Below are 8,607 nucleotides of genomic sequence, written 5' to 3'. Positions count from 1 at the left end.
CTGGCAGCAGCCCCAAGGTGTCCTGCACATCAGCACAGAGCCACACACGGCAGGGACAGCCTGCCCACCCCAGCACCGTCCCCTCAGCCTCCCTGGGCTGCATGCAGCAAACTTGGTATTTGCTGGGGGTCTTAATTACCAATCATTTGTTCACAGCCTCTGATGAGCTCGTTCTGCATTCTCTGAGCTGTCCATGGGGGCTCCCCTCTGCTTCCTTGACTCTGGGTTTAGCAAGGGCTGTGAAACTCAGGGTCCTGGACAGGTCTGCCAGCAGTCCTGGTGTCCTGCAGAGCTCAGCTCTCGTGTTTGAAGGTTAATGCTGGCAGCACGTGCAGCTCTGGAGCAAAGTCAGAAGCAGAAGTGGCTGTGGGAGCCACACAGCACAAGGTCCATGGGGGTGGAGCACTGGGGAGAGCTGCAGAGGGACAGCCAGGAAGGTCCTGTGGGAAGATTTGGAGGAAGGTCTGATTCCTGGTGCTGGAGGGAGGTCCTGGTGGAAGGTCCCTGGTGCTGGAGGGAGGTCCTGGTGGAAGGTCCCTGGTGCTGGAGGGAGGTCCTGGTGGAAGGTCCCTGGTCCTGGAGGGAGGTCCTGGTGGAAGGTCCCTGGTCCTGGAGGGAGGTCCTGGTGGAAGGTCCCTGGGGGTGGCTGCTGGAGGGTGGCTGCCCCCTCTTTGCATCAGGAATCTTCCCAGCTCTGTGGGCCCCAGTCCCTTAGGAGAGATCAGCACACAAACTGCACTGGAAGCAGCAGCAGGGGCTGGAGCAGAAGCACCTGAGGGCAGCCCGTTGTCCTCAGGGAGGACAGTGGGAGCAGAGCACAGGGTGGCAGGGCCGGGCCCAGAGCTGGGAGGGAGGGAGTGAGGAGGAGGAGGGAGGAGGAACTCTCCCTGCCTGGGGTGGCTCTGGTTTGTGGCTTGAGGATCTCCTGCAGTGGGACGTGGCTGTCCCTCACCGCAGCTGGCGCCTGCCAGGAGCTGTGCCCGGGGCTGCACAGCCGGCGGGGATGCCGAGCTGGCACCGGGGTTTCCAGCACATCCTCTCCCTCATCCCTGCCTCACTCCTACCACAGGGGAGTATTCACAGGAGCAGGTTTTGATTTGACGGGAGCAGAATTCCTGCCATGAAACTATTACAGAGCCAATTTAACCCAATAAAAATCCAGAATGCGAGCAAAGTGCTGCGGGAGAGCGAGCGGGGGCTGGGGGCTGGCCGGTGAGCTCAGGGACAGCCGCCAGCCGGGCAGGGACAATCTGTGCGAGCAGCAGGGAAAATCATCCTCCAGCAGCGCCACCGCCGTGCCTCCGATGGAATGGAACGGGAGCGGATTTGGGAGCGGCAGCGAATGCGAGAGCAGGGCAGGGCGGACGCTGGTGCCAATGAAAAGCCTGTGGATGAATGTCAATGTGGGTGTCAATGAAAAGCCTCATTCCCCCAGGTGGCAAATCCCGGCTCCAAACACGAGCCCGCGTCTGCCGGAGCCGCCGCCGCGCGTCCCAGGCGTCCGGCCGGGCCCCGGGGTTGGCAGCCGCGTTCAGCAGCACCAGAAATGCCTCTGTCTGCTGCTCCAGCGGGATCCTCAGAGATGCCTCTGCAACACATGGCTCCCTTCGGCGGCGCAAAGGGCTCGCAGCGGCCCAGGAACGCTCCGAGTGTTAAATACGGGACCACAGCCGCGACAGCCCCGCACGGCATCGGCAGCTCCTATCGGTGTCAGCCCCAAAGAGCTTTTGTGAATAATTAGTTCAAGGACAGAAAACACGAAATCGCTACCGGCTGAGCGTGCGGCGGGTGCGGGCGGTGCGCGGGGCCGGCCAGTGCCCGCCGTGCCCCGGGCGCTCTGCCCCGCTCCCGTCCCTGCTGACAGCGGCGACAAAGGCGGCACAGGGCAGTAATTCATCCCCCTCTGCCAGCCGCGGCTCAGCCGGCCGCTGTTCCCACGGTCTCCAGGGAGATGGCGATGGACCTGCATCCTAATGATGGGCAGCGCCCGCAGCGGCTCCCTCCGGCCCCGGCGCCGCGGATTCAGCCCCACTCCCACAGTCGGGAGAGCGGGCGGCCCCACTCCGGCGGGGGATCAGCGGGGCAGCGCTGGGGACATCACTGGGGAGCGGCAGGGCACCGGGTGAGCGCTGAAACAAAACCTGCATTGTCTGAGAGCTGCCGCTTCAATGGCAGCCCGGCATCATCGCTGAGCGCCCGCACCGAGCGCCCTCGGAGGCGGAGAGGAGGAGCCCCCAAACCCCCCGGGCAGGACAGGCCGCGGTTTGAGCCCCGGCCCGGGGCAGCAGAGCCGGCGGAGCGCCCCGACCCCCGCCCCGAGGGCCCTTCGGAGCGCCGGGACGCTGCGGACGGACCCTCGGACATCGGCCGGAGAAGCCGCCCCGCCTTCACGCCTGACCCTGCCCGGCCGGGCCCACGAGGAGCCCGCGCGTGCCCCGCATGCTAATGAGATGCTAATGAAGCAGGCGGCAGCGGCGATTAATTGCTGGAAGGATCTGCTGGCTCACTCACCGAATGGGAGCCGTGCTGCCGGCGGAGGGCAGGGCTTGGCGAAGGCAGGAGACAAACCTGCCGAGAGTTTGGTGTTTAATTTCCTTTTTGTGCTCACGGAGCGTTTGGGGTCACACGCTGCCGCCAGCACCGGTGGCACCATCACGTGCTGGGGTCAGGGCTCACGTGAGGAGCAAACCTGATGAAGTGACACCGCGACCCATTTTGCGACGGCCCTAAAAACTTAGTTGTAAAAACGTAATTTATAAAGGGGTTAATGAAATGATTAATTTTCGAATCAGGCTTCTAACATTTAAGACCAAATAATTTCGAGGGGAAGGGGCAGGAGAGCAAGAGACAGGAATGAAGTGCCAAGATTTTGATGAATATTTAATGCACCCTCCACGCTCCTCAGCAGCTCCCGCGCTTGGAGCGGCGCCAGCACCGTCTGAATCCGTCCTTTGTTAATAACCAAATCCACACCGCTCTTGTGGGGTGGTGTTTGTGCCTCAATCAAGCTGGAATCTGTCACAGCAGGTCGGGAGGGACTCAGAGAGCACCCGCCCATCCCACGGCTGGACAAGGCACCGGGCAGGGGCCCACCCTGCCGCCCCTATAGAACCCTGGTACATCTATATTCACACACTTATATTTAAAAATGTCTATGTATGTCTTCTTTTCCCAGCCAGAAACAGCTGAGGATACTTCCAAAGGCTCGTTCCTGCCGTATCAGGAGCAGAATTTTGCATTATTTCTTAATTTCAAGCAGAAAACAGCGAGGCACGTGCAGTTCTGCAATTCCACAAAAAAGGATCTCCCCCCTCCCCTCCTGACCGATCTTCCCTGGCTGGGACCGGCAGCAGCAGGGCTGTCACAAAGCCCCGGGGCAGGCAGGGCACAGGGATGTGAGACTCGGCACAAGGACAGGGTTACGAACCTGCCACGGCCCCACCGGGCATCCACCGGCTGTAATTCCGCCTCAGCTCCGCCTGACGCTGATGGACAGATCAGGGAAACACAGAGGAACCTCTTCCCTCTGGAAACCCAGCAGCACAGCAGGATCAGAGCCCCCGCTCTGTGGAGAGAGAGGCTCGGGGGTAATGCCAGCCCTCCCTCCTCACTCACAATTAGTTTCGCTAATTGGGCAGCAGCTCCAGCCCAGCTCCCCGGCTGCTCTGCATTCCCGGCGCTGCTCGCTGCGGGCTGGGGCCTCATCGGCATTCCCGGCACACGGAGCCGCCTGCAGCTCCCGGAGCCGCGGGGAGGAGCAAACACCGGGCCGGGCACAGGGCACAGAGAGCCACGGACCCACCGGGGCAATCCCCACCTCGCGTTCCATCTGCAGCCCGGGCTCAGCGGCGCTGCCCGGGGTCACCGCTGGGCAGCTCCTGGCACCGCAGCACTGGCACAGGGGTGGCTGGGGCGGCCGTGCCAGCGCCTCGCTGGGCACGGGGTGCCGGGGCTGGTGCCTCAGCCCGCGGTGGGGCCCTGCGCTGGTTCGGGAGCTGCTGCTGGAGAGCGCTCGCGGCTCCCGCAGCATCGCCGGCGGAGGAGCGGCCAATGCCAGCAGCGTCCTGCTCTGGAGAGCCAGAAGGGGAGGAAAATACTGGGTTCAGGCAGCCTGCAGCTCTGGGTGCCCATGGGCCGGCTCTGCAGTGCCAGCCTGGCCAAGTGCCCGGCCCCGAGGATGGGGGGTCACAGCTGCTGCCCCCAGCCCGGGTCACCTCGGGGCCCCCAAATCAGCATGGGGGTGCCCATGGGAGTGATCCAAACCCCTGAATTCATGACAGACCTGGATCTGAAACTGAAATTGTTCCATTTCTTGTGCCAAACACCCAGCCTGGCTGCCTTGGTGTGGGACCAAGAGCACCTTTAAAATCAGACTTCAAGCACCTCTTACCTATTCCTCTCTGCTCCCAAGATCCCTGGGCACGATTTGCCAATTCTCCCATTACCTACAGGCAAACACAGCACAGGTGCACTTGGAGGGTCTCTCCTTGCTCTGCAGCCTGCAGAGCTGGAGGGGCTCCTGGGGGAGCAGAGCCCCCAGCCCCAGTGGCTGCCCCTGGGCTCAGACACATGGACCCCCTTGCCCCTGGTGTCCAAGGCCAGGCTGGATGAGGCTTGGAGCACCCTGCTCTAGTGGAAGGTGTCCCTGCCCATGGCAGGGGAGTGGAGCTGGGTGGTCTGTAAGGTTTCTTCCAACCCCAACCAATTTGTGATTCTCTGATCCCCTGCCAGGCCCTACAAGAATTAGCAGTGCTAATTGGAATGGATTTCACTGAATCTCCCTAAATTAGAAAGGGTTAGAAGCCAAGCAGTTTTGCACTTACCCTTGAGAGCAGCTCTGACATGGAGGTTCCTTTTCCCTCTCTTGGCACTCTACACACCAATGTCACGTGCCATGACAGAAGTGACACACTGAGGTCCCTCTGGGGGACAGGGACACGCCCTGCACAGAGCCAGGTCCTGGCACCAGCACAGGGTGCTGGGCACAGCCCCTCTCCTGCCCACAGCATCCATCTGTCTGTCCAGGACCCCCATCCCCACTGCCCCACTCTCCCCAGTGTCAGTCACTGGAGCGGGGCACATGGAGACCCACTGCATCTAATTAAAGCATTTATCCTGTTAATTACTGATAATGCATCTTTCTCTCTAGTCCAGGCTCCAGCAAAGCTTGTGCTGAGGACAGCAAAGCAAAATGTTTTGTTTCCAGTAATTTTTTTAAAATTAAAAAGCTCAATTTGTCTTAACATCACACCAACAGGCATCACAGCATTCCTGGGCTCCAGCCTTCTCTCCCCAGCCACCCTTGCAGTCACAGACCAGGAGATTCAATTATCCAGCAGAACATGTCCCAGAGGCATCCAGATAATTGCAAACACAAGTACAAAATCTGCCACTAATTATTAAAGAAACACCAAATAAGGAAACCAAGCGATGGAAAAGTTGCTGCTGGTGCAGAGACCACCCCCACATGCTGGAAGGGCAGCGCGCCCCAAGGGCGCCTCTGTCCTGGTGGGACCCTCAGACCCTGCGGGGCAGGGGGAGAGCCCTGAGCCCGTCCTGGGCCCCTTCTTCCCAGGAAAGGCTGTTCCACTGTGGCAGCAGCTCTCTGCCCACAGAGAAAGCACACAACTTCCCCGGGCATTGTCCTGGGGAGGGCTGTGAGAAGAGCAGAGAAAAGCATGAGAAACAATTCTTCACTTGCTGCACCTGTTATTGTGAACATGTGGAATGTGTTATGGAGATTTGTTTATCAAAGGGTGGTTTCTTAATTAGCCAATGGTGATGGTGTTTGGATTGGAGGACCAATTGGGTCCACCTGCATCACAACTATCTATAAAAGCAATGGGGTTTTAATAAGTATAGTATAATAAAGTGATGGATCAGCCTTCTGAGAATCATGGAGTCAATGCTAATTATTACCTGGCTGGGGGCCTGTGATGACATTCCATCACCTAACACAGTGCCACAGGCTGAACACCCCCAGCTCTCCCAAACTGTCTCTGGTGGGATGGGATGGGATGGGATGGGATGGGGGTGCCTCTGCATCCTCCCCACCTTGGGCTGCTGGTGTCAGCCCAGCTCAGATTCCCAGCGCAGTTTGCTCCTGGTCCTCAGGGTCAAGGACACATAACAGCAGACACACAGGGCCAGGGCCAGAGCCCAGCCCTGGCTCCCAGCTTTTGGGCTACCCCATGCCCATGGGGCAGAGCAGAGCTGCCCTTGCCCCCACCCCTGCCCTGTGCCCTGCATTAGAAACAGCTGGAATAGATGTACAGGACTGGGATCCCCAAATCCTCCATTCCAGAGCCGAGCACATCCTCTCCCGGCGGGCTGTGGGGACAGGGGACACAGAGAGCACCCCAGCCCCAAGGCACAGCTCACCAGCAGGATGTGTGTCACACAGGACTTAATTACACCTCCAGGGTGACTTGTCCCCCATGTCCTCATTTCCCTGCATCCTTAGAACAGTGTGGAGTGTTCCATGAGCTCGGGCCTCCCGTGCTGGGCAAGGCTCTCTCCTTCCATCAGCACCATCACAACAGTGACAAACCCAAAGAAAACACGTTCTTTCTGAGAGCACGCTCAGGAAGCCCGGGATTCTGGAGGGCTGCCAGCTGCCCTCGGGGCAGGGCTGCGGGGAGGGAGTTCCCACCTCGGTCTCTGCTTCGCTTCTCAGCTGGCAGAGCATTGCTGAAGGCCGCTGGCTGGGGAACCACAAATGTCACCCACGTTTGCACACATATTTATGTTTTCCTGCGGCACATCATTATATGTCTGTGCTGCTGGCAATGCTCAAAACCAAACAAAGCAAAACAAAGCAAAACAAAGCGAAGCAAAACATCCCCTCTCTGGCAGCTCCCAACTCAAGGAGCTGGGGGCGATGCCAAGGCTGCCGAGGCAGGGCTGACCCGCGTGGTCCCTCGGGGGGCACCGAGGGCGCGGCTGGCCCCAGCAGCGCGCGGGAGGCCGGCGCCCCTCACACCCTGGCCCGTGGTGCTGCTGCTGGGGCACGGCCACATCACTGGGGCGTCGCTGGCCTCGTGTCACCAACCCAGCGCCAGCGAGCCCGACAAATAACTGTTTGCAGCTGTCATTAGCTGAAAACAAGGAGAATCTGCATATGCTTAGTCTTAATTAGGCAGCTTGGCAAGGAGCCCTCGCTCGCTGCTACCAAACAGCCATTTCGCTCACAAAAGGGTGACAGCAGCCCCGGCGTGTGCACACGCACACACAAACACACGGACTGGATGGACAAACGCCGGCGAAGCCTCGTCCTGTCCCGGCCCCTCGGAGGGTGATGGGGCGGAGGGTGCCCGGCCCGAGCTGCCCCAGCCACGTCCCCAGCCCGGGACGCGCGACAGCCATAGCGGAGCTATGGAAAAGAAACCCGAGGAATTTCGCCCCTCAATGCCCCATCGCTGATTACGGAACTCTCATTTACCTCTCAAAGGCACGGGCGTTGGCAGAGCTCGCGGGGGCATTTCCACGGAGGACGAGGAGGAGGAGGAGGAGGAGAGCGGGTCTGTGGCACAGCCTGGCGCGGAGCGGCGCTGGATCAGAGCCGGCAAGGGGCGAGCGAAGCCTCGCTGGGGAAGGGAGAGCGGGTCAGGCTCGGCAGCGGCGCTGTCCCCTCGTGCCCGCCTGACGTCAGCCCGGCAGCGGGGCAGCCCCGGCCGGCGGGGCCCGGGCTCCGCACGGCTCCTTCCTCCCCATCACCATCACCATCCTCCTCCTCCTCCTCCTCCGGAGCCCTCCCGCCGCCGCCCAGAGGAGCCCGGCAGGGCCCAGCGGGCGCTGCTCCGTTGCCGTGAGCACCGCCACAGCCGGGCCGGGGCTGCCAAGGTGCCGCCGCTCTCTCTCCACGGGCCCGGGGCTGTCCCCAGGGACACCGCGTTCCCTCGGCACCCGCGCTGCCCAGAGCAGGACCCTGCCCTTCTGAGCCCCACACATCACAGAGCGCTCAGGGCTGTCAGGTGTCACTGCCATGTCCAACACCGACCTAACAGCTCTGTTCAAAACATCAACACCCGGCGAGCAGCACTGGGAGAGAAAATGCAAATGACAGGGAGTTTAACCCTGTGTGCAAACGTGTGCCGCCAGATCCCGGACTGGTTTTGGCTGGAAGGGACCTCAATGACCACGGAGCTCTAACCCCAATGGACAACAGCTTTCCAAGTAAACCAGGGCAAAGCAGCCGAGTGGCAGCTTCGTGTGTGACCTTACCTGAAGCAGCAGTGCCAGCGCCCAGAGGGGCTGCAGCTTTGGGGGACACCCCACATTCTACCCTACAAACCCTACTCCTTGGCACACAGAGCAGCACACGCCATCCCCAGCACCTCCTCACCCTCCACCAGGGCAGGTCCTGCCAGTTTTCCCAAAATTAAACTCCTCTGCAAGTTATTTATCCCACACAATAGTTCCCAGAAAACTTTTTCTCTGGCACTACTGTTAGAATCCTGGAATGGTTTGGGTTGAAGGACCATAAAGCTCACCCAGTCCCACCTCTCTTCCACTACACCAGGCTGCTCCAAGCCCTGACCAACCTGGCCTTGGACAGTTCCAGGAATGGGAAGGCTTGGGATGCCCCCTGCTCATGTGCAACTCCCA

The sequence above is a fragment of the Molothrus aeneus genome, chromosome 16, assembly GCF_037042795.1.
Source record: "Molothrus aeneus isolate 106 chromosome 16, BPBGC_Maene_1.0, whole genome shotgun sequence".
Classification (NCBI taxonomy): domain Eukaryota; kingdom Metazoa; phylum Chordata; class Aves; order Passeriformes; family Icteridae; genus Molothrus; species Molothrus aeneus.
This window is presented reverse-complemented; position numbering follows the sequence as displayed.